The 26,377-nt window shown below is 42.9% G+C and overlaps 1 long non-coding RNA gene and 1 pseudogene across 2 annotated transcripts in view; one reads left to right on the forward strand and one right to left on the reverse strand.

The window, feature by feature from the left end:
• The window catches only part of LOC309849105, a 278,100-nt gene that overhangs the window by 109,920 nt on the left and 141,803 nt on the right, over window positions 1-26,377 (forward strand). The gene's annotated exons all lie outside the window — the stretch shown is intronic.
• Window positions 16,333-26,377, reverse strand: part of LOC309848908 (ATP synthase subunit d, mitochondrial pseudogene) — a 50,818-nt pseudogene continuing 40,773 nt past the window's right edge. Inside the window, exons 2-3 of the transcript in view lie at window positions 21,814-21,991; window positions 16,333-16,930 (exon numbers count right to left, since the gene is read on the reverse strand). The product of the transcript in view is annotated as an ATP synthase subunit d, mitochondrial pseudogene (transcript). The remainder of the gene's footprint in view (window positions 16,931-21,813; window positions 21,992-26,377) is intronic.

Genomic DNA, 26,377 nt, shown 5'->3' on the forward strand with positions numbered 1-26,377 from the left:
ACAAACACAGCAGACCCAAGATGCACCCAGTTGCCTTGGACTAATACTAACAGTCCTAATAATAATAATTAACATGAACTGCATTTTTAGGTGCCAGGAATTGTTCTGAGTACTTTACATATATTAATTAGTTAATCTTCATATCCTCCCTATAAGGTAAGTTACTATTATTATTATCCTCATTTTACATAAGATAAAACTCAGGAACAGAAAGATTATAAATTTATCATGGATACAATATATCTTAGAGATCTCAAACTGTTCTGCCTCTTTTCTCTCCTTCAAGAACTATCTTTTGCTCTTCCAATCACCCAGAGGAAAGGTTGACAGATAAAATATAGGACACTCAGTTAAATTTGAAGTTCATATAAATAGCAAATAACCTTTCAGTACCAATATGTCTCATACAATACTTGTGACATACTTACACTTACATTTTTTCTGTATTTTTACTTGCTAAATCTGGCAACTCTACCCAGAGGATTTGTGTTCTCTCTACCTCATCAAAATTTTTTTTGTCAAGAAAATTATAAAAAATATATTTAAAAAATTAAAAAGAAAATTTTAACTACCTCATTTAGTCTTTGAAAGTCGAAGTCAATTTGTTGTCCTTTCCAAGTGTATTAACAACTTAAATTTCATTTCAAATTGTGGAAAGGGACCTGATGAGATCATCTGGGGCCTCAATGAACAAGTGAGGGAAGATTTAGGGGAGGGCCAGAAAAGCATGTGTTCGTAGCTTCTAGAACCCACTGGAGGCCTCTGTGCTCTGAGTCTTATATAGAAATATTCCAGATAGATATTCAGGGTGAACATCAGGAGGACTTTTGCCCAGACTATCCCTGTCAGGCCAAGAGCATCTATTCTAGGGTTTATCAACCCCTTGACATTTTGCCAGACAATTCTCTGTAGTGAGGGGCTATCCTGTGCAGTGTACGAGGGTTAGCAACATCCTGGGCCCGCTCCCATGAATGCCAGTACCACCCACCTCTCCAACTGTGGAAACTAAAAGTGTCTTCAGATATGTCCAGATGTCCCCTGGGAGGCCCTTGATTGAGAACCACTGATTTAGAACCATACCAAAAACAGGAACCTCCTGGAAGATAAATCCAAGAAATCTTGGCATGAAAAACATAATAGTCCATCCTATCTGAAACTAATCGAGTGAGCTTATAACCAAGGTTGGTACCGTTGAAGGAGTTGGGTACAGAGGCGTCCTTTGCTGCATATGCCTCCTCTATCCTCAGTGAGCCAGTATGCGACCCACAGTTTTCAATGAATGGTTCCACCCATATAAATAGATAAAGGAGGGCTGTAGAAATGGCCATATCTAATTAATTTATATACTAAACCTGGGAGAGTAAGTTGGGCTTGATAGACTCTATTCTTAGTTCTATTTTGTTTTCCAGAAATCTCAACCTAGGCCTTTAGAACAATGGGCACCCCTTAGGAGCCCAAAGCAGTTTTGGTTTTTTTTTTTTTTTAAGATCTTATTTATTTATTTGACAGGCAGAGAGGCAGTTTATTGAGGTCTCAAACAGTTTGGGCATGGAAAGCATAACAAAGAATCTAATAGAGCTATCCTTTGAAACACAACTGTTTTCCTTATACTTAATTTATATATTGGAAGTTTTTTAAAAAGCCATGCTATCTTTGCTTACAGCAGCAGAGTCCAAATAATAAAGTTTTGATGCAATAAGATAACATCTATAAACGTGTAAAATATTAGTATCTATGTAGCTCAGAAACACTGTCAATTTTTACAGGCTTGGTGCCTCTAGGTCGTGCTGGGCTTCCTTGAGAGCTAGAGTGGTTTGGATTGCTCTAAAACCCATTCAATTCACCTTTCACTCTTGGTTTTAGTTCTGGAAGAAACCTCTACTTCCCATCTCTAGCCAAAATGATACATCAGATCTCTTCCTCACCTCTTCCTTTCCTTCTGACACACATTCCCCAACTGGGTCTGCAGCTGGCTGTTGGTATCAGAATTCACTGCATAGCAGTCACAGTAGTTAATATTTCTGCAAGCTTATCATGTGTCAGACTCTGTCTAAAGTGCACCACATGTATCCTCACACTTAATCTTTATAGCAAACTTATGTGGCACCATCATTATCCCCATTTTGCAGATGAGATCACTGAGGCCAACAAAGGTAAAGCAACTTACTCAAGGTAACACAGCGACGATGACAGAGTCACCTTTTGAACCCAAGTGCTTGATTCCAGGGTCTTCTCTGTGACCCACTACCAATGTAGGTCCCACTGAAGAGCATGGAGTATATCCTGAAGATAACAAGAGGTCATTGATTATCAGATGTGTCCTTCCAAAAGATGACTTCAACTGCAATGTATGGGGGAAGACTGGAGACAGAGAGGCCAGGAGCATCACAGAGATCAGGCAACAGATGAGGGGGCCTAAACTAGGACAACGCCTGTGCGGAAAGAGAAAAGATAAAGTCAAGGAGTATTGTGGAGAGTGATGCAACAGAACTTGGAGATTGGGCCAGTATAGGGAAAGAGGGGAACCATGGATGCTGCCTAGATATCTATTTATTGGTTCACGCACTGATCCAAGGAACATAAGAGTAGGAGGGTGAGGGGGAATGATGGATATGGGCAGGATGTGTTGGAATCACCAAAATGATTTCTTCTGCACAAGCTTCTACTGCAAAAGAAACTTTTAGATACCTTATTAAATGAATGGTACAGGGCTGATCGAAGGGTGAACTAATGGGCCCGAAGCATCTGTTGGCAGTGGTGGTAAAGGCGTATGGAGCGCCATGACAGAAAGGGGCCTGTTTAAAACCCTGAACAAAAACTGAGCCCCATCAGGTCCTAAGAGCTGACTCCCGCATAGGCATGAGTTGGGGCAGGAATCAATGACCCCACTACGGAATTATCCTTCCCTTTCAGAAGCTGGTAGAGGGTCCAGGCACCCAGCTTATCAACGACAAAAGCCTCCTGAGTGAACATGGGAAAAAGAGATAATGAAGTTCTTGTCCCAGAAGGCGGTCAGAAGGATAAGAGGAGAGGCAGGAAGGAATGCAGATGGAAAGAACTTTTGATATATGGAGGTTTCGTAGGCTTATGGGGGATTTCCATAGAAATAGTACATGGATTCTAAGGCAAGGGTTGAACAATTAGTTAAGCCCTCATCACCCTTTCTAGCTAAAGTTCAATTCCAGAGAGACTCCAGTTATCAGAGAACATCCATTAGAAGGAAGCTCCTTTGCACTAGAACTGCTTCCTAATGGAATGAAAGTTCAGACATTAAGGCAGAGAGGGAGGAGGAAGGTTTGGAGTTTTAGCGTACAGAGAAGATTAATCATCCAAAAATCCTCTCAAATTTGTGTAAATAACACCTGCCATATATTACAGCAACATTAATTGAATATCGAGTATTGTGATAAAGCTCCTTGCTCAATGCATTTCATTCATTAACTCATTTAATTTTCAAAATGGCACAGGTACTCCTAAATAACCCCAAATAAGGAAACTAAAGCTTAGAAGAGTCAAGCAACTTATCCCATAACATACAGCTAAGAAGACCCAGAGTCGGGACTTGAGCCCAGCTCTGTCTGACTCCAAAACCTGATCTCATAACTGCATTGTTAATGCCTGACTTTACAGTTCATGCTAAGGCTCTTGGGCTGTTCTTTTCACCGTTCTGAGGAAATCAGTGGAGAGCTGCCTTGTGCAGCACTGAGATGAAAGGGGGCTATTTCTTGCTGCAAGAAAATAGCCTCCTTCTTCCTTCTGGCAGCGCAAAGAGCTGCTAGAGAAAATTGAGCTCATTACATTGATCACACCCCTACTGCTTTACAGTTGGAGAATGTGGTTAGGAATGGAGATATTTCACAATGAATATGGCAAGGAAGTAAGATCCTGTTATTAAGCCCCTTTTGAAAGGATTTATGCAAGGGAGAAATGTAGATTTTTTAAAGAAAGAATTTGAAAGGACTCTGAAAGTAGTGGGTTCATACTCACCTAGACCAGACCTTTATTTCTTAACCCTGGACTCCAAAAGGTATTGGAATAAAATCTACATATACTCAATAGATTTCACACAGATTTAAATTAAACTTACAGAATTTATCTAGGTCAATTTCACTTTGACAAAGGCACTCAGATTCTCCAGTTAGTGGACTGAGCCGGTTTCTGGAAGCCAGTAGAAAGAAAAAAGAAAATGTATTTTGTTAGATGGTTACATATGTTAAGAAAAAGCTCATTTAAACTACCACCAAGGGGTGCCCAGGTGGCTCAGTCAGTTAAGTGACTGCCTCTGGCTCAGGTCATGATCCCAGTGTCCTGGAATCGAGCCCCATGTCAGGATGTTTGCTCAGTGGCGAGTCTGCTTCTCCCTCTCCAGAGCTCTGTGATCTGTCTCGCTTTCACTCTCTCTCAAATAAATACATAAAATCTTTTTAAAATAAATAAGTAAACTACCACCAAAATAGGAGGGAAAAAGACCTTAATGTAAATATTGAACACGACGTCCAAAACTAATGATATACTTATACAGTGGCTAACTGAACATAATACAAATAAATAATAAAAATAAAAGCATCTGAGAGGACCAGACATTCAGCATCCCGAGAATAACTGTGGCCCTGACAGAATAAAAGAGATGGGAGAGCCTCTGTTCCTTCTAGGTGTTTCCTTCGCTCTCCTTTTCTTCAGGAGCACACTCCGGCTCCTCCCAAGCTTAGCTGGCAAGGCGAGGCAGACAGGCCGTCAGCTCCAGACAGACAGCAGCCTGGCGCTGGAGCACGCAGGGGAATCTGTGGAGCCGCTCCCAGGACCAGCAGCAGCCAGCAAACACTCCCCCTTCGTTCTGTTCGGAGAGACACACAGAATCACTAGGTGGCCAACCTTTCACACCATCTAATAGAACACTGTCTTCTGCCGGTTTCCTCCGTGTCTGCCAGATGCAGAGAACCCTGCTGGCTACATTCAAGAGCAGAGGAATGACGAGACATAGGTCTGGAGCATAAGATGTGTGCAACCTGCTGGGGGCTGAAACATTTACATTGTAACCCAAACCAAGCTATGAGTAAATTTCAGCGTATGTACTGGGAACCATCCATGTACATGTATGGTGGACGATTGAAATCCCAGTGGGAATTGCTGATCATGGTCAGAAAGGCATTCAGCGTCCTGCCCTGCTGACCTTCCCACCACCAGCCTCCCTCAGACCTCCACACCTCCGGACCTTCGCAGATACTCTTCCCCCAATCCTGGCTAACTGCTAGGCCTTAATTCTTCCAGAAAGTGTTTTCTTTCCCCTCTAATGTGTTCTTAACCTCTCCTGCCTTTCTCTTCCCAGACCATGTATCACGCAGAACCATAATTGCCTACTAAGTCACCTCCCTGATTGGATGAGAGCACTGCAGACTAGAAACTAGGCACATAGCTTAAGGTTAAGCTGATTTTAATTCTGACTCTATACTCGATCACCTATGTAATATTGGATGAGGTTTCTAACCTAGAATTTCTTTTTTTTTTTTTTTTTCCTTTTTTTTGGGGTGGGGGTAGGGGACTGGAGAGGGAGAGGTGAGAGAGAATCTAAAGGAGGCTCCGTGCCCAGCACTGAATCGGACACAGGGCTCAATCTCATGGCCCTGAGCTCATGACCCGAGCCAAAATCAGAGGCTGGACACTTAACTGACTGAGCCACCCAGGTGCCGCTTAACCTGAAATTTCTAAGCTTCCATTTCACGAGGAATGATAATTGTACTTAATTTGAGGAAGTTGTGTCAAGATAGAATGCATGCAAACTCCAGCCGGGGCCTGGAAAGGGTTCTGGAAATGCTGAAAAGATAGACTGTTATAGTAACTGTATTTCAACTTGTTACAATTTTATTCTAAGTTCTACAGGGCTTTCATTCATTAGTTACTTAGTATGTCAACTCATTCCTTATTGCATTTCAAGGGTCAGGGTAAGGTTTGCTGACACTATACACTCCCCTATTTATTGAATAAGTAAATGAAAAAATGAAACGTTTATCCATGAGACTTGAGCAGGGAACACTATGTCCCAACTCCAATTCTCCCAATTCTGCACTTCTGAGCTATTCCATACTAGGAATGTGTGTGTGTGTGTGTGTGTGTGTGTGTGTGTGTGTGTGTGAGAGAGAGAGAGAGAGAGAACATGTGGGGACGACATGTAAAACTGGTCAAGATCCTACTCAAGAAATAGCCCGTGACTGAAATAGTTCAACAAAGTAACAATTGTCCCTTTAAAATACAGCCTAAATCCTTACTTGACTTCAAACTTAGATCCGTTTATCTGAGTCCACAAGTCTAGAAAAGCCATCATATCACACAAACTCTCACCCACAGTTTTCCTGCCTCATCGCACATCTTACAATCACCTTCCTATGTTCCTCCTCTGCCTATGCTCCTACTTCCCAGAGTTTTTATCTTGTTGTATCATTTATGAGCCCAAACCGTAAATACACTGAAATGGGGAACATTTGTTGGTTTGATACGATTTAGATTGCTTTTCAGTATCATATATATTTACAACATCTTATAAATATTTAAAATTATCATGACAATGGCCCCGCTGACTCAAAATAAATTCTGTATTTTGCACAGGAATGATTGCCAAGTTGATAATCTAGAAAATTGGAAAACCCCGTCAAGCTTGGTGACCTGTTGGTCCCAAAAGAATAACTTTCTAATTACTGGAAGAGCTGAGCATTGAATTTAACTGTCTTAGAAACTGATCTTAATAGATAAACATCCTGAAATTTACCTCTTTGGAGAAGATAAGTACAAGAAATAGTTTCTGTTGAAGAATTTGTTCACTGGACTATATCTTTAAAACCAGATAATTTTCAGGAGGTCTCAAGCAGCGTATAAAGAGAAAAATCACAGAATCGAGAAGGGCCTCCTGTGCCTGGGAATAGAGAGTTCCAGGCGTGATGGGGAAGGGAACAGGCGTGTGAGGGCAGGCAGCAAATAATGCTGCAGCTGTGTCATGGGAGCCCTTGGGCAAGAGCCTTGAATGCCAGATGAGGAGTTCAGAATTTGTGCCACAGGGTAATGTTTCTTCAGGTGTGACCCCTGAGAACCGACAGCATCCATATCACTTGGGAGCTTATTAGAAATGCAAAGTCTCAGCCCCTGCCAGACCGACTGAATCAGAAACTCTAGGGCTCGGCCACAGTAATCTGTTTTCACAAGCCCTCCAGATGACTCTGATGCCCCCTGAGTTTGAGAATCTCTGCACTTTGGAAGTTTCTCAGTACTTGAATGACAGGATCCGATCTGGGCATGCTGGTGGCCTTGTGAACAATGGGCCAGAGGGGAAGAAACTGAAGTCAGGGAGGCCTGAAGAAAGCAGTGAAGGTATCGGTTCATTAGGGAGATTTGCATGTGATTCTTTCCTATATTTTTGCAAGTCTAAGATATAATCAATAACTAGTCACAGTATTATTCTATTTGCCTCTAAAAAAGGAAAAATCTACCAATTAAATGAGAACACAATGTTCCTTATCACTTGGAATTTTTAATTTATACTTACAGAAAGGGCTCTTTTAGACTTCCGCTGACAAATTTTTATCATCTATCACCCCACACATACATAAAAAGGGAAATATAAACACAATCATTTGGTTAAGATATTGCTAGCACTTTTTCCCATTCAGAGTCTGACTCTTCGGAAGCGCTGTTCCACTCAAGAGCCATGTGGAGTGTTGATGGTGCATTTTTTCTTTTAAGAATGTTCCACTCTTGTCTCCAGGGTCTCCAAGTAACTGAAGCCCATTCTGCAAGTTTGGATACCTGTGCTCACATGGTGTTGTTCACCTCATGACTATTGCCTGGCCACAGAAACTCGGAAATGCATCCCCATTTGGGAAAGATTAAACGTGGAAGATAGTAATTTTAAAATCGATGGCTTCCCAAGGCCTGAATGCGGGCAGTAGCAAGAATGATAGGAAGGAGGGGGCAGAGACTAGCAACACTTCAGAGACGGATTCTAAAGGAACATGACCAATTATGTCGATGTTGAGGAGAGGCCAATGACTCTGAATTTTCTAATCTGAGTAACTAAATGGATGGCATACCTTCACCCAAGGTAAGAAATTCAATAAAGGGAGTGGGTTTTAAGAGAAGAAGGGAAGAAGTAGGTGAGAGCAAAATAAATTTAGTTTCAACTTTTTGAGTTGGAGGTTCTGGGAGATATCTAGGTAGAAATGACCAGGAGATACACGTGAATACCAATCTATAACTCAAGATGCTGGGGGCTGGGGAAAGCGGTCACGGTTAGAGACATATCATTTTTAATCACTAGCATGTCAATGGTAGTTGAAATCACGGGAGTGGGTACTATTTTCCAAGGAGAGAACAATAATGTCCCCTTACCCACAGGGATACATTCCAAGACCCTCGGTGGATGCCTGAAACCACAGATAGTCCCAAACCCTATGCATACATACTATGTTCTTTCCTATACAGACACACTTACGGTAAAGTTTAAATTACAACCTAGACATGGTAGATTAACAACAATAACTAATAATAAAATGGGACAATTGTAACCATAAGAAAAGGTATGTGAAGGTGGTCTCTCCCTTGCCAAATATCTAACTGTAGGTGCTCATCCTTCTTGTGATGGTGTGAGGTGAGAAAATGCCTACGTTATGAGATGAAGTGAAGTGGATGACACAGGCACAGTGACGTCGGGCTTAGTGACTACCAAGTCGAAACACGCCAAGAGGAGGATCACCAGCTTCCAACTGAGTCCACCACAGGGCGCTGAAACCACGGGAAAGCAAAACCACAGTTAAGGGGGAACTACTGTATTCAAAACATTTGAGGAGAGTTGGTGATAGAAACAAAATGGAAGAAGGGACTAGAAGTAAGAAGGAGTATCCAGAGGGAGAAGAGATGGTTAGCTGACATTTATATATCTTGTGAGCTCATCAAAAACAAAAGCTTTCTTGTTCCTACTCTGAGTCCCCAGGGCCATGCTTAACCCAGTCGTTTTAGTTGAGCAAACATGGAAATGGCGGCTCAAAAGCCAAAAAGGGTGAACATTTTAAGAAGAAGGAAGAAGTCAATAAAGCCAAATGTTAACAGTTGATCATTTTAAAACCAAGGGTCCCTGGATTTAGTCCATCTCCTTTAATTTGCAGCACTCTCAGGAGGCCTGGAGACTTGAACCGACAAGGGCAAGGCTAACAGTTGGCTAATGGGCTAGTCAGAGGCGGGACTCTGGTCTTCAGACTCTTGTCCCGGGATAGTTTCTTTCACACTGAGCTTTCCCTCTCGAAGGGGGGTTCTGCTCCCTGCTAATAAACCTCTGGATTCAAGCAACCTCAGACAGGCTCAAAGTCACCCATAAAAAATCAACTCCATTTACAGCGCCACATCACTCCACAGAGCAGAATAAGAAAACTAGAGAGAACAGAGCAAACAGTCTGGAGTCAGACAGGCAGCCAGGACTTGCTCTAATATCTGGATATTGACCATAGAGCTTCCCCATGAAAAAAAAAGATTCACAGGACTTGGATCTCTGGGTCTTATCTTGAGCCAGAATTTTCTCTAACTCTCCTTCCTTATAACAAGACAGGAAGAGAGACTGCAAGCATGTGGAAGAAAAACAAAGCCAACTTCTCTGCTGTGATAACAGGAAGCTGATACCAGATTTTATACGTAGATGAGCAAACTGAATTCAGTGAAGTGAAAACCAAGTACGGACATCATTCCCTTTCATGATAATTAAGTTCTATTAGTGTTCACACAGCTGATGACGTCCTGAGAAAACAAGAGTGATTTCTCAAGGGTAGTGTTTCTTAAACATCAGAGCACTCAGGAATTACCTCGGGAGGTCCCGTCTTTAGAGGGTCAGGGGTAGCCTAAATTGGCTTGGCCATTAAAGTGTACAATTCTCCAGAAATGTATGCCAAGAGAAATGGCAAACATGACACTTTCCACATGTTAAAACACAAAGGCTACAAAGGTCAGAATCCACAACTCATTTCTCTTTTTGTGATCCTTGTAAGGCCAGAGGGTCTGCAGGATGAGACATTTGTGGTCACAACCCCTGTGGCTTCAATGTTTCATCAATAGAGACATGTACAGCAGCACAGAGATTTCCAGAAGCCCCCATCTGGCAGAGATGACTAATGGGGCTTTCCCACTGACATCCTAGTCAAGGTGCCAGAAGAATATTGTTTCCAGATTACAGCCTTCAGAGGGCAGTTCCTCCCAGGATATTACCCTGACACATGACCTGTCTTCCTTTTATGGCCTACCTTCTACCCACCTGTGCTACCGACCCGTCCGCGGTGGTCGGCCCAGAAATGCATATCTGACCCGTGCCTCTGAACTGGCCCCTTCCTACATAGTGAATGTCAGCTTTTCTATAAACAGGGAATAATGCAGTTACTTTTCTACTATGCAGGTTTCAATTGTCATTCCTTTTTTTATCCCATGGCCACAAAAATTAAAGGCAGATAGGGTCTAGCTAGAATTCTAGTCAATCAAAGGAGTTCTACTGGGGTACAAAACATGTGCAAACTCATGCAGTTATTACTGGCCAGTTGCTGGAGATCATCAAGGACTTTATTATAAAGGAGAGGGAAGAAATTGAGTGGTGGGTGATTTTTTTCACTGATAGGCCCTATCTCATCGGTGCTCGTAAAAACACGTTACATTACCAAATGCAGAATAAATTTACTCAAAACCCACTCTCACAAAGATAGGTAAGATCTCAAACTAGAGATAAACCCCAGGTTACCATTGATATTATTCTAGTCCATTAATAATTGGGTTGTTTTCCCCTTCAGTTTGTGAAGAGAAGACAAAACAACAGCCCTAATGAGAAGCAGGTATTGTACTGTTGACTGAGTGACCTTGGGAAAGTCACATAACATTTCTGGGTTTTCGTTGCCTCGTAAAGAAAACAAGGAGATGGACTTACATCACCCCCCAAGGCCCCTTCCACCTCTGAAACTATCAGGAGTCTGTAACAGCGAACATTGGTTATCAATGAGTTTCACAAAGCCATGAGGCGTGGTGAGGTTATGTCTTAAAATATCAAAATAATTAATCTTCTTTAAATTAACATATAATATATTATTTGTTTCAAAAATAATTAATCTTTTGGGGCACCTGGATGGCTCAGTCATTAGGCAGCTGCCTTCAGCTCAGGTCATGAATCTGGGGTCCTGGGATCAAGCCCCGCATCAGGCTCCCTGCTCCACAGGAAGCTTGCTTCTCCCTCTCTCACTCCCCCTGCTTGTGTTCCCTTTCTCACTCTCTCTGTCAAGTAAATAAATAAAATCTTTTTTAAAAATTAATCTTTCAACAAAAACAAGAAGGATTTGAAGAACCGTAAACAACCAGGAGCAGGTCCTGGAACCCCACATCCAGATGTGGGTTCTCCCTCACCAAGAATGCCAAACTGTATTCTCTAAACAGCATCTGGCCAGACGGAGGCTCAGCTGGATATTAAAAGATTTGCTAAATGAACAGAGTTCAATAAGTTCTTTTACTGCAGGTTGCCTCAGAATGCTTCCTGCGCTGCTTAATAGAACTTTCTGCAATGATGGAAATATTCTGTATATGCAGTTCCCAATATGGAGCAACTAGCCTCATGTGGCTGTGAGGCACTTGAGATGTAGCTAGTGTGACTATGGAACTGAATTTTTTATTTTATTAAAAATTAATTTCTAGTTGAATAGCCACTTGGGGCTTCTACATGTGTGTGAGACAGTAATAGCTTAAACACACACATTTGCAATGTTAACCCTAAGGGGGAGGTAATGCATACAGCATTTCCCATACTTGTTAAGCCACAGAACTCCGTTTTCAGAGAGCGGGAATTCCTTGCCACGTTATTTGGGAAATACTATTTTATGAGCCAGCTTGCTGAGTGATTGAAACCCCAGAGAGCACTTTAGCTTTGACATTCCTTTTTTTTTTTTTTTTAAGATTTTATTTATTTATTTGACAGAGAGAGAGACAGCGAGAGTGGGCATACAAGCAGGCTTCCTGCTGAGCAGGGAGCCCCTCGGGGGCTCCATCCCAGGACCCTGAGATCATGATCTAGGCCAAAGGCAGATGCTTAACAACTGAGCCACCTAGGCGCCCCCTAGCTTTAACATTCTAAATAGCCATCCAGGGCATCAGTCACCACCCAGTGACAAGAACAGGATGTCTTCTGTTCTCTATATGTTGGAATGTCATCCCACAATTTAATCATATCACAATTTACCAAGTCCCGACGGTCACCTGTTGCCTCCCAGGACATGTTCGGTCCAGAGAAGTCTACCAATTCTTCCTTTGCACCAAACATAAAAACGATGATCATCTCTTGCTACTGGGCTTTGCCATTAGCCATGTGCTCTCCCATATACTGCAATATATCATTATTTGAACAACCCAATGAAATAAGTGGTATTCATTTTATAAGTGAGAAAAGTGGAGCTAAGATGGAGAGAAGGACCTTGTTGCTCAAAGTCACACACTTAGTTAATGAGGGTAGACCTTCCTATTTGAACTATGTCTCATCAGACATTCTAACAATACCATTTTGAGTTGACTTTCTTCTCAAAATGTCTAGGACCCATTTAAAAAAGTGTTAAGATAACACATTCTCCAAGTACCAAAAAACCACACCTACCTGAGAGCAGCTGGGTTTGCTCATATACACTTCCAGAATTATGATAAATACAAGAAATGTTCAACCATCATGGAATAAAAGGACAATATGATTGTTTACTAACATGTATAATTCCTACCCTCCAAGAAAGTCTCCTCTGGACCTGGAATAATCATGTGCTTCTCAACTGAAAATCCACAGTGCTGTGTAAATAAGCAGCTACAAATTTCATTTGGTCAATTCTTTCTCCTCTCCTGAGTACACGATCAGTTTGGTGCTCATAAGTGCCATTTATTCAGACCACAATAGCACACGCAACTGCTCATTTTTGCATCTAATTTAGGCTTGGCTCCTCGAGTGGCAGCATGTGGGCCAAAGTCCTTGAATCAATTTATCGTCACATCAGATATGAGTGCATTTGACTTTGACCTACACAATTGCAGAAATCGAGGGCTTTTTCCAGTGAAATAGTGCTTCTTGAACCATCATTTGGCCTTGGAGGAGATTGACTGGGATCTAGAGTTATGCCGTGACCCAGAGCTCCAAATTTAGGCATCGCCCAAAGAAGACAATGTAGGCCCCGAAGCAGAATGTCAATGAGGTGACCCTTTACAAATTACACAGGCATGGCCAGCTATTAATAAAGCTCACTGCACTCACTTTGGCTCTCTAGATGAAAATACAATCATTTTCAGTCAGATACATAGCAGTCATTATTTTATCTGTAATATATCTGCATATATTTAATATAATATTGGGTTTTATTATGACACACTCTGAAAGCAATTCATACTATAGTTCAGTTTTCGTTACAATATGGCATGCAGATAGGCCATCTGGGCTCTTCTCAGTGGTCCTGAGGAACATAAAGGAAAGGGAAAATGGTAAAAAGGAATGAGCAAGGAACAGGGTTATAAAGGAATTCAAAGGCAAAGTCTGGGTCATCGGGAAGAAAGCTTGCATGAAATGACCAGGCACACCGAGAGCCTGGGAAATCTCAGAGAGAAGATGATTTAAGTAACCAGCACTCTCAAAGTCCCAGTGGAGGAGACAGGCAGGGTTGTGGGGAGAGAAAAGTCTAGTGAAAGGGGAGCCTGAGAGAGAAGAGGAAGACAAAACAACTCCACACACAAAGCCGTTCATCTAGCTGCAAAAGCTCAGAAGGTCCGTGCTCTGGTGTATCATTTCTAAGTCTTACCACATGGGACACTTCTTAATGCTATGAACTCCCAGTCTCTACATTGAAGGCTGGAAATCTGTTTTTAAGAAGCATCCCCAGGTGATCCTTATGATAGACAAATTGGGGAGGGATTAGTGGAGAAGGGTATGAACTAAGGGCTTACAGGCTAAAGCTTAGATCCCAACTCATCCACTCACCAGCTCTGTGAACTCGGAAGAGATACATAACTCTGTGAGTCTTGGTTTTCTCACCTATACAAATAAAAATATAGTTATGTCTGATAGTGATCCTACAAATTAGGCACTGTTATCATCATACCCATTTTACAGATTAGGAAGCTGAGGCACAGAGTGGTTGGTTGAGTTCTTTGCCCAAAGTCACAGTGCTGGTGAATGCAGGCTTTGTTTCAAACCGGAAGCCACCTGGCTCCTGGCGCCGTGCTCTTAGTCCGGAAGATTCTGCCCCTCTTCCCAGAAAGGAACACTGTGCTGAGAGAGACAGAGGGAAACACTTTCCAGAGAGGCAATTTATGTTAATTCTCATTCACATCAGATGATAACTTGATGCTCCACTTACATAAGTTACTCCATGAATGAGCAACGTTCACTCAAATTAATTTTTGAATAAAGCTATTCTTCCCCAAGATTAATAATTTACAGGACTCAAGCCTCAGCTCCACCTGGGAAATGACTCAGGCAGACTGATGCTTCAACAAACTTCATAGCTAATAATAACGCCACAAGGAGAAGAGATCAATATTAAATAAGGTACCAAGTGCTTCCCCCACAACCATGGTCTACAGCGCGGGTGTAGCCTTGGGTCTAGGCTACAGAATGCACTGGTGTGAGACCACCTGACAGAATGGATTCACTTCTACACTGCTTTACACAGGCATATAATCTCTTCAACAGATTCCTTGGCTGGAAATTTGCATCCTCTTTCAAATCAGGCCTTACTGATTCATTTCTGAAGACGCTGCAGTCTACATCAAAATGAAGATCTAATCACCTGCTGTTCTGACAGGGAAGATGTATTTTACCAGAATGTGTGAAATGATTGTTTCTCATTTGTCATCATGCTCTGTACTCTGTGTTGAAAGAAGAGGCAGCCTCAAAGATAGGATATGACACTGGAAACTAATTCTGATTTTTCCTGTTTAAAAAATACGCATATATATATTGCAGAAGACAGAGACTATTGGGGGCAGTTTTTTGAAGTCCTACTACTCAACGTTCTGAGGACAAACAAGTATAAAGAGAAGAAAGACCACCGCCAAATTTCATGGACAAAAAGAATACAAATTTGTTCAAGCAAAGCAAAATCAGATGAGAAAAGGGAAGGGCTCTATATGACAACAACAACAAAAAGAGAATAATTCCAGAGCAAAACTAAGGACAGCAGATAGAAATCTATGAGGTTAGATTTAAAGGACCCTTGCCTTTCTGTAGAACTGATATCTCACCTAGATATTATTGCTTTCTTTGGCTTCAAGCTATATGCCTCTAGAAGGTATTCTGATCTTTGCCATTCCTCACGTACTTCTTAAAGGACCCATCTCTACCTACTCGTGTGACTGTGTGCCTAAACTGTAGCTGACTGGAGCAGGGCTGTACACGTGATCCAAGGAGAGTGGATCCAAAGGCTGAGCGGAGCCAAACTGAATCTTTTTCTCTAGACTTATAGGACTAAGAAGCACAGAGAAGCTAATTCTTCAGGAGGGAGTTGAGAGATAAATTCAGACAGAGCCAGGATTCTCTAGTGGTCAGAGATTCCCAGGTGGTGAGAGATGGTGATCTAACCAGGCCAAAACTATGGGAGAGAAGTTGTAAATAGGGTGGGGGGAGGAGCCATCTGAGAAAGGGTAGAGCAATAAAGACAAGTAGAGGAAAAGATCATGTGCCCTAAAATAATTATAGTGCTGGAATTTACAGGCTTAGCTTCAGTGATTGGCCAATACTTTGTTTCTGGTTGATGAGATGGACCATTGAATTCTTCCCTACATTTTTTTTTTTAAGTAGTCTCTATGCCCAGCATGGAGCCCAAAGTGGGGCTTGAACTCACGATTCTGAGATCAAGACTTGAGCTGAGTTGAACTGAGGAGTGGAATGCTTAACTGCTTGAGCTATCCCAGTGCCCCATCCTACAGCTTCTTTTTACTTAAGTTTGATTCCTGGGGTTTTATATTCCTTGTCACCAAAGGAACTTAACTAGGTATAAATAAATGTAGCAGATCTTGACACTGGTGGGGAACTTACATCTAGTGCCAATGCCTCCTCTTAAATCCTCACACTTCCCCCAAGGATCTTCGGGCCATATTGAAGGAGAAGAATGCCTTCCTCTCATTTCTTCACATTGGCAAAGGTCCTGACTTCCAGAGGTTTTACACCATTCTGCTTAAAATATTTAAAGGAGGCTGCCATGTTCTGGAGTTTTAGGTTTTTTGTTCTAGTATTTTTTTTTTTTTTACTGTATCCATTATTTTTAATGTCCAGCATTTATAATACAAGGGCCAGCTCTCTCTCCCACCTCAAGTTTATAAATTTTCGGTTGGCTTGTGAGGCCAATAGAGATTCTTCTTCTTGTCTAATTTGGTTTCTGAGAAGGCTTCACTCATGTCCTCAATGGTCATCTAATCAAACAGAATTATGTTCCTTAGCTTCTCCAGCTGTTTTGCGTATTCCACAATCCTGGCCTTTGAGACAGACAAAAACTCAGCACAACTTTTCACATCTTCTTTTCCTTCAGCATCCACCTGAACAGTGTATTTATCCTCTGGCACAGGAATCCTCAGGGCATTGAACTTCTTCTCAAGGTCATCTACCAAGCCAGCCTTCACCACATTGGCCTTGTAGTAAGCCCAGTTGGTAACAGGAGGTTTCTCAGGGAGAGTAGCCAACTTGGAAGTAAGTGTCTCATTCCAAAATTTCAGGGAGTTAGCAATGACCTTCTGGTTTCAGGGTATGATCTCCCCAAAAGCTACCCAGTCAATGATTTTTAGAGCAAGTTTTCACCCAGCCGTCTTGAGATCCTTCACCAACCCTGGCTGCCCAGAGTCCACAGCAGCAGGGAACGGAACTTTTTGTTCTACTTTTAAGTCATAACAGATATTCAGACCAAGTGTAGTCGATAATCTGGTAGAGATACATAGAAGATGAATGCAAACACCAAACAGGTGTTCAAACTAGGTCAGATTCTAGGATCTTTCTGGCCTTTTTAGTCAGGTTGCAAATACCCAAATCTTCCCTCATTCCTCCCACAACATGTCCTCTTATTTTCACACCCTTTTCTGAATGTGTCCCTATTTACCAATGTTCCTCTTAAAGGACGGCCCCGAGAACAGAATACACATGATCTGACCAGTGCAGAACACCCTAGAACCATTACCTCTTCAATCAGTACTCACTTCTGTCAATGCTGCCCAGCAGAGCACATGTCATTATTAACACCAGCCTGCACTGGAGGTTCTAGTTGAACTCAGAGGCATCTCAAGTATCCAAAGAAGTGTCATCTTGGACCCAGCATTTGATAAGAGGCCAAGGAAAAAGGCCATCTGTGCCACAGGTTTGGATACCACTGCAAACTCATTACCTTTCAGAAATGCACCATTATCTTGGAAAAGAGCAGACAACAGAGGGGAAGGGAGATGAGAAGCTTCCAGAGGTAGCTTTCATTTTACAGTTTTGCCTCTGTTTGGCCCTGGGAATTCAGGACCATAGAGACAGCCATCCAAAACCTCCAGAAGAAAGTTTTCACCTGCCTTCAACCTAGATAATACCAAGAAACATCCTCCCAACACTTCTCCATATCTGCACATTAAGGTTTACTGTCTGAGCTTCCTGGGATTCTGGATGTCTAAAGGTTCCACCATGGAAGCATTTTATGATTCAAGATCCAGACTCACAGAAAAGGGTGCCTGAGCACACACACAAGAGGTGATCCCACGGTATAACCTGGCAGAATGATGGAGTGAGGGAAGCTTCCTTTAAGTCAGTTGTGTCTACTGCTTCATTGCAGAATAGTGACAGGATCCAATTTATCACCCCCACACACACACACACATACGCAAACACAAAAAATACTCCTACTCAACTCGTATTGTATGTGTGCACATTAGGGCAGACAAGGAATTTCTGCAGATTCATAATCCCTATGTTAAATTCAGCCCAGCATCCAGGAATGATTGGCCAAGTAATTTTCTTGAAAATTATCCAAAGGGATTCTACTGGGGCTTCTTCCTCAACTTCAGCCCAGGGACTTCCTCAAGCCCAGGCACACTTCCATGTCATGTATGTGCACGGGGTCAAATCACTCCCCAAATTCCAAAAAGTGCAAAATTCATCTCTTTGTTCATTCATTCAAAAGTACTCCACATCTACTACAGGCTTTCCCTCCAAAACGCACCCTGTACCCAGGGTCGCGAGATGTCTCTATATTAAATTGTTCGGTCCAACATAATACTTGGCAAAGGAGTTATAAAATCCTAACCTCCTGCAGGAGCTTAAGGGCGAGGAAAGCTGAGGTTTCACCAGCTATCACCTCCTAAAAACCAGGGGATCTGAGCTGGGTTATGAAGTTTCGATCTAAGACCCAGATGACAGGGGACTGGAAGAGTCTGGTGGCCATTTCCACTGCCAGCCTGGAAGGTTGCAGGGACCCGTGATCATCATTGCAAGCCTGAAGAATTATGTCTTGAGTATTCCCGGCAACTCAATTACGGCATGCAAATTTTCCGCAGAGTTGACTTCTCGGCTTCAGGAGCCACGCACACGCTCCTTTGGGCTTTTTTGCACGAGGAAAACATTGTTGGGAAAGGAGCCTGAGGACCAACCACTGGAAAGTGCACTCAATAGCACTTTGGTTGAGATAATTGCTGTGTTTTTTTTTTTTTTTTTTTTTAAATTGTAGGCTTCAGAGGTGACCACAAGCAAAATTTGTGACAGACATTTGACACTGAGAAACTGCCGTGTACGGGTGAAACTTTTCACAGCCCCCCCCCCAAGACTGGTTTATTGACTAACATAAGAAAATCATATAAAACCACTGGAGTACGTTGGCCAAGTCTTCTCTTTTTGTTGTAATGCTCTTTTGCTAGGCACTGGGATTGTTCCTCACTACAGTCATGCAGACTCTCATCCAGGCAAGCTGGTTCGAGTTCACTGCGTGGCTGGTGAGCAGCCCAGTGCACGGTGCCGCCATGTTGCTCTGTGAGCACAGACACGCAGATTGCAACGAGCCCCCTCACCCACCATGGGTTCAAGGGACTTTAGAGCCCCACTCAGTTCCTACAGAGTAGCTTCCTTATCCTCTGGGCCAAATGCTCTCCTTTATCCTTTCTGCCCGGAGCAGGCTCTGAAAGAAAACTTGCCAAGGAAGCGGTCTGGGAGATGGTGCAAAGGACAGAAGTCCATCAAATAGAGAAAAAAAAAAAAAATAGCACAATCCAGGGAAAATAAAAGACAGAGTTTGCAGAGGCGGTCTCCCTGCCCACGGTCATCAGGATCCTGTGATGTCAGTTAGTATAACAAGGATATAATCAGAAGAATGAAAGGAGAACTTTAGAGAGACACTCGAGTGGCAGGTCTCCAGCCCCAGCTGGGACCATGGGTCTGGGCCAGAGGGTGGGAGCGGGCCAGCAGCTTGCACAGTTATGTCCTGACGCACATCCAGCAGGTTCCATGGCTCCTCAAGCCAACTTCCTAAGCAGGCTTTCCTCTCTGGACAAGAAAGCATCCCTGCCACTTAGCCTTGATAATCCTATTCTCGCTGTACAGATGTAATGCCATTTCCTGGCTTGGGAGACGCCAGGGATGCTCTTAGTGTCTTAGTTTCACCACCTAAGAAATTACGATGAAATTTATCTCTTTGGGTCCTTGGGAAGATTCAACAAGACAGTGGAGGTGAAAAAGCCTCTTGGGGCACCTATCACACAGTTTTGCCCTACATGAGAGTTAATGTACATACAAACTACCCTTACACATGAATCAGCATGTCTGGGGTACCTTCCGTGCACTAAACAATGAGGATGACAGAAACGGACAAAGCATTTTTTCCCCTCAAGGAAATTACAGACCAGTTGAGGATATGAGTAGGCAAAGATGAATTAAACACAGCGACCAAGCATTCAAAATGGATGTACGTGGTGTTTGCCATGGGAATCTTGAAGAAGAGACAAGGACAAGCAGGAAACCTGCAGAAAGAAGGATTTTAGCAGCACCATGAATGCTGCGGAAGACTTCAATGAATCAAGAAGAGGTCCCAGATGGAGAAAGGCTTTCAGGCTTTCATGGGTTGACACAATAAAAGTTGGTCTTCCAAGAGCCCAGTTGCACTGGAATAACCATTAAAACTCTAGACCAAGCCCTGTGTATTAAAGAAAAAAGGTATCTACTTACTGTCTCCTCCATGAGGCTGATTCAGTACAGGAGAAAGCATATCTATGGTTTTCCAAATCCAGGAAGAGAACAGAGACAAGAAAAAGACAGGAGAAAATAAAGCAAGTGGAGAGATAACCATCTGTGTTTGCTAGTTTAGTCTTCCTTCAAATGTGTAATTTCGATTCCAAGGGCTGAGATAGCCACTTGGAGAGACGATAGTCCAGGTCAAGCAAATAACGCACAAGGAGACAATCAACCTATAGACAACAAACTGCATGTGCATGGTTTTTCTCTTAAAGATTTGTGTCTTCCAACAGAAAACAAGAGGCTTCCTCCAAACATTTTGATTTCATAGGAAACATCAAATTCACAAATCTTCAGCAAAGTCTAAAGTGGTATCAACCACCTCATCCCTAGAATAAAGCATAAGACTGTATTATTTTCATTTTGTAAGAAACATTCAAAGTTCAGGGCTGGAAAATTGTGTGTGGGCTGATGCCTGATAGTGCAGCCTGTTATTATGGAGTGACTCACGATAAATTTCCAGAGCCACCACACCTTAAAGTCAAACTCACTCAAGCCAGACAGTAAACTATTAGCAGAGATATTTTTGTAACCATAATTTCTAGTCTTTTAACTAATTTTTTTTAAACTTGCAACATGGCCAGTTATATAAGAGTCATAGAGCTCTCTTTTCTGGCATCAGGGTCTTGGAATATTTAGTCCTTAAAAAACAATACAAAATAAAAACATGCCCCTGGGGTATTTTAAGGAATTTTTCAACTGACCAACTTGGTCAACCAGCATGATCCTGGAGTACTGGCTCCATCATGTCAGCCAGCCCTGTCTCCTCACCACAAGGAAGACTCAGCCCAGGACTCCTGTGGTTGTGGCCACATGTGCCCCAGGTATCCAAAAGGAAGTCTCTCCATGGCGAACCCAAGCTGGGGATAGCACCATGTAGGGAGAGTTGCTGACAAGACCAGGGTGCTCTGCAAGAGGTTTGCGTTTGGACTAGAATTTGTCATATTTGTTCTAGTACCAAGTAAAGCAACCAGTAAAACACTCCTACCTCAGGTAAAGCTCTCATCCCTTGGCTTGCATCCAGTTTTGGTCACCTGCCTTCACACACTTCACACTCCCACCATGAACCCACATGAGCAAGTCACATCCTGTCAATGCCTGAGGGCCCAGAGTTGAAAGCTCCCATCTAATGTCAGTGTGTGTTCTAGAACCCTGGAAGAGGCCCAGGACAGACTCGGGCTCAAGGTTTCTAGACAGCAACTGAATCGACCAGCTTTTCTCCATGTATTTTTAATTATCTTTAGGACACACTATCAATTAAGTGATGGAGGGAGTTCTCGATGGTGACTGTGACAGGTTGTTTGACTATTTCTGAGCTGGGTTTCATGTGAGGAACCCACTGTTAATGGAATAGAAATAATAATGTCTAATGTGTGCTGTCTACCTAGTTCCATCTCTGACACCGCTGCAAGGATTTCAGATGTGTTAGGAAGCTCTTTCCTAGGGCAATATCTCCCATTCTTGTTACACACTAAATCAGTGGAGTGAATGATTAGATTTTGGCCTCCCCAGAGTCTCCCTGTTTGGGGGCAGGGCCAGAGAAGCAGAGGGAAGACCTTGATGGCGTGGAGGCCAGCCGAGGCTTCCTGCCCACGGTCAGCCTGAGGAACCACAACTGGCAGGGCAGAGGCTGGGAACAGGAGACAGGGGGAGGATGCTGACGCACCACAGACAGCTCGGAGGTTTTTTCCTTGGTTAGGAACACAGACTGTGTGCACACCTCAGTCATCAGCCCTTGAAAAGGGCAATTGGATGGAGGGGTTTGACAGACACAGAGAAGGCAGAAAGGTGAGGGCAGAAACCACGGGTGTCCCTTCACTCTTTTGTCCTGGCACTGACAGGACATGTCATGTGGCACGTAGGCACTGAATGGATGATACACAGCGGAGTTTGTGAAGGAAAGTCCAGGACAGTTGAGGTAACAGATTGTACACCATGAGGAGACTGACAAGTCTCCCAACCCAAGGTGTCTAGACAAAGTGGGGAGAGTATGTTCCCTTGTTCTGTGTGCCCGCTTTCCTGCTTAAATGTCAGTCGTGGCTAGGACTGGTCAGTGCAGGAGACCTTCGTAAGGCAGCAAATCCCACTTCCTCAGCAGGCTTCTTCTGATCCCAGCCCTCTGTGCTCTACATGGGTCAGGACCTGAGGTCTGGGGTCTCCCTAGAAGTCCAGGATTATTTGCCTTCCTTACATACCTCACGGGCAGCTTCTGGTTAAGAGACGGTCTTCACTCACCTCTTTTTCATCCTCCTACAAAACCACTTCCTCTCCTGTTCCATCCTCCCAAACCACGCCCGTACTTTGCCCCCAAAGACAGTTTCAGTGTTTCTGTTCCAGTCCATATTAAGATTCAGGGGTCCCTTCATAACATGACGCACAGAAGGAAAGAACAAGATCCTAATCTCAAATCAGCCCTCCTCCTCACATCTGCTTTGCCTTACACACTCATTTCTGTTCCTTCTTCCCCTGCCACCCCTCCTACCCCACAGAGACTCACTACGGTTGGATTGTGTGGGCCTGAGTCAGAAGCTCCACAGCTTCTGTCAGGAGGTGGCAAGCTCTGACATTCCCCGTTCTGTCCTCCTCACCTTGAATTTCTAGAACATCTACCTGTTCTGCAGAGGCTTCCAGTTACACAGAGCACAAACATTGTCTCATTCATCTATGAGACATTTTCCCTTGTTGTTTGTACAATCTTGTGCCCACTGACTCGTTCTAACTGCTGCTTATCTTTTCCCCAAGGCAGGGAGAAAGTGTGGTCTGATGACTGGAGAAGTTCCCTAGAAATTGGGAGACCCTGCAGACTGGGGAAAATGACTTTGACTCTCTGGGAAACTGGTGTTTCATCAGCCTTGGGTGAGTGGACAGAAAGCAGCTCGAGTGTCCAGAGAGGGACATCCTCAGTTGCTGGCCCTTCCTGCAGGTAGGCACACAATACTTCTGGTCTCTGTCTGGTTCCAAGGACAAGCAGATGCCCTATTACATAGTCCTATTCCTCTTCTCCCTGTCCCCAGTTTTGACTGCTTCCCTTGATCAAATAAGTTGACTTCTTGGGCAAATCAATGTTTGCCCAGTAAACCTCATGAACTGACACCCTGGGTGGGCCCCGTAATGAAGCACACTGTATCAATAGCTTGGGCCCAGAATGGGTGAAATGCATACATGAGTTTTCCATCAAGATTTATGATGAATGACTTCCACTCCCAACTTCTATGGATAAGGATGAGGACACTTTCCATCTCAAGGGACAAATTAGCGAGAGCCAAGAAAGAAATCCAGGAGTTTACAGACTTGGGTGCATTTGAGGCAAATATATCAGGCAAAGCTGGATATAAGGTCTGCAATAATGTCATCAGAGGTTGTTATCCCAAAAGGTAAACAATGACAGCTGTTGGTGAGGATGTGGTTGGGATACAGGAATGTGGTTGGATGAGGTGTTGGTAGGAAGGTAGATTGGTACAGCTACTATGGAAAACAATATGGAAGTCATTCCCACTCCCCAAATTAAAAATAGAGCTACCAGGGGATCCAGCAATCCCTATTCTGGTGTATACCCAAAAGAAATTAAATCAATACCTCCAAAATATGCCCCCATCTTCATATTCATTGCAGCATTATTCACAATAGCCGGGACATAAAAATGAACTAAGTATCCATCAACAGATGAATGGATAAAGAAATGTGTGTCAGGGCGCCTGGGCGGCTCAGTGGGTTAAGCCGCTGCCTTCAGCTCAGGTCATGATCTCAGGGTCCTGGGATCGAGTCCCGCATCGGGCTCTCTGCTCAGCAGGGAGCCTGCTTCCTCCTCTCTCTCTCTCTGCCTGCCTCTCCATCTACTTGTGATCTCTCTCTGTCAAATAAATAAATAAAATCTTTAAAAAGAAAAAAAAAGAAATGTGTGTCATACACATGCACGCACACACACACAAACATACAGTGGAATATTATTTAGCCTGAGAAAAAAGAGATCCTGTTATTCACAACCACATGGATGAACTTAGAGGACATTACCTAAGTGAAACAAGCCAGCCACAATAAAAAAGTACTGCATGATATTATTTACATGTGGAATCTAAAAATGACAAATATGTAGAAGCAGAGAGTAGAACAGGGGTTGTGGGGTGGGGGGATTTTTGTCAAAGGGTATGAAGTTGCATTTATGTAGAATGAAAAATTCTAGAGATCTAATATGCAGTATATTTATGGGTTAACAATACTGTATTAAATATTGGAAATTTGCTAAAAAAATGGATTTCAGGTACTCTCACCACAAAAAAAGAAGAAGAAGAAGAAGGAAGAGGAATGTAACTATATAAGGAGATGACATGTTAATTAGCTTGACTGTAGTAGTCATTTTACTATATGTATCAAGTCATCACATTGTATGTTGCACATCTTAAATATATTCAAATTTTATGATAAATAAATTTGAAATAAAAATGTAAATGTATTTTTTAAAGGTTTTTTTTTTTTTTTAAGAGAGTGAGAGAGCATGCAGAGGGTGGGCATAGGAGAGAGAGTGAACCCTCAAGCAGACGTCCCATGGAGCTTGACATGGGACTCAATCTCACAACCCCAAGATCATGACTTGAGCCAAAACCAAGAGTCGGATGCTTAACAGTCTGAGCAACCCAGGAACCCCAAAATATAAATGTCTCTAGAGAGAGCAGTGCCTATCTCCACCTGTTGGACAAGTGTTCTCCAAAAGGTTGAAGATGTTACCAGCACAGAGCTCTGGTGGAATGAGAGTATTTTCCAATTATTTCAGCAAAAATGTCCTGTTTGGGCCCCATATCCACTCCCAAATTATTCTTGGATCATGTGGCTTCTTCTGTGGCAGGGAAGACCTTTCTCAGGTTATGGAATATGTCCTCCATAAGAGAAAAGCATTCAGTTCCTAGAAGGATAGAAATGGATGTTGGACAAGCAAAAACATGCTATGTCTCCTGTACTGCCTGCAACCGGCTAGGAGCCCAGACTGCAGAAACTTGCAGCAAACCGGGATGCCTAGTACACCCAGGGCTCAGTCTTCTAAACTTCATATATTTCCAATAAGGGCAAAGAGCTGAGGTCATGTTCTAGAAATATAGAACCATAACAATGTGGCACTCTTTTTTTTTTTTTTTTTTCCTGTAGTTGGATAAGACTCTTTCAGCTTGGGGAAAGTCAAATACAAATAGCCATCGGCTTTGCTGCCATCATCAAAATATTTCTATGACTCACAAGATAAATGAGAAAAATACACAGAGGAGTCAAAGTTACACTGAAGTTAGATTGTAATCACACCCTTGAGTTCTGACAACCCACTGACAATATTTCCTGCTGAGAGTATATTACTGACTTATTTTTCTCCACAGAAGGTACCTGATTAGCCTAAAGCAGATTATCTGCTCTATGGATTATCTGAGATCAGCTTTTCACACAAGCTGCTATCCCATCAGCCATCATCAACTCCTGTCCCCACCGCTGAGTTGCCCGATGAAGATAAACACTGACCCGCGGATCCAAAGACTCCAATTTAAGGCTACGAGTCATCTGATGAAGGACAAGTCAGCTTACAAGACATCACTCTTTAAACACTGACACTGAAGTCTCTTAAGTGGGTGAGGACAGCTTCTCTACAGTAAGAGGATCAGGACTCTCTCCGGTATTGAGGACACTTGAACACCCTGATGGTCTGCCAGGAAGTCGGGATTTCTGAGGTAGACTTTCTGTTCAGAAAAGGAAGATTTCAAATGCCCAGTGGAGTATGTGAAGCCCTGTTCAACATGCAGAACTTCCCCTGACTTGGGCTTTCTTATCCTCTGGCTTCTGTGCCTCCAGGAGGTCCACATCTCAGTAGCAGCCAACCATCAAAATTTGGGGATTGCCTGCTATGGGACAAGTATGGGAGAACAAAGACAAACCAGAAGGGCGCACTTCCAGGCAAGATGCTGTTGTGAGCTCAAGTTGAGAACTTTCCAACTCTATCCCAAGCTCAGCAGTGATATTTGAAACATTCAGTGATATATGTCCTGTTAAGGACAAGGACAGACCTGCTGGATAATTTTAGATGTAATTAGAACATCCATGTATACGAAAAACATATGGATGACTTACCAAAAAAATTAAATGTACAGT

Source organism: Mustela nivalis (assembly GCF_964662115.1).
Source record: "Mustela nivalis genome assembly, chromosome: 15".
Classification (NCBI taxonomy): Eukaryota; Metazoa; Chordata; class Mammalia; order Carnivora; family Mustelidae; genus Mustela; species Mustela nivalis.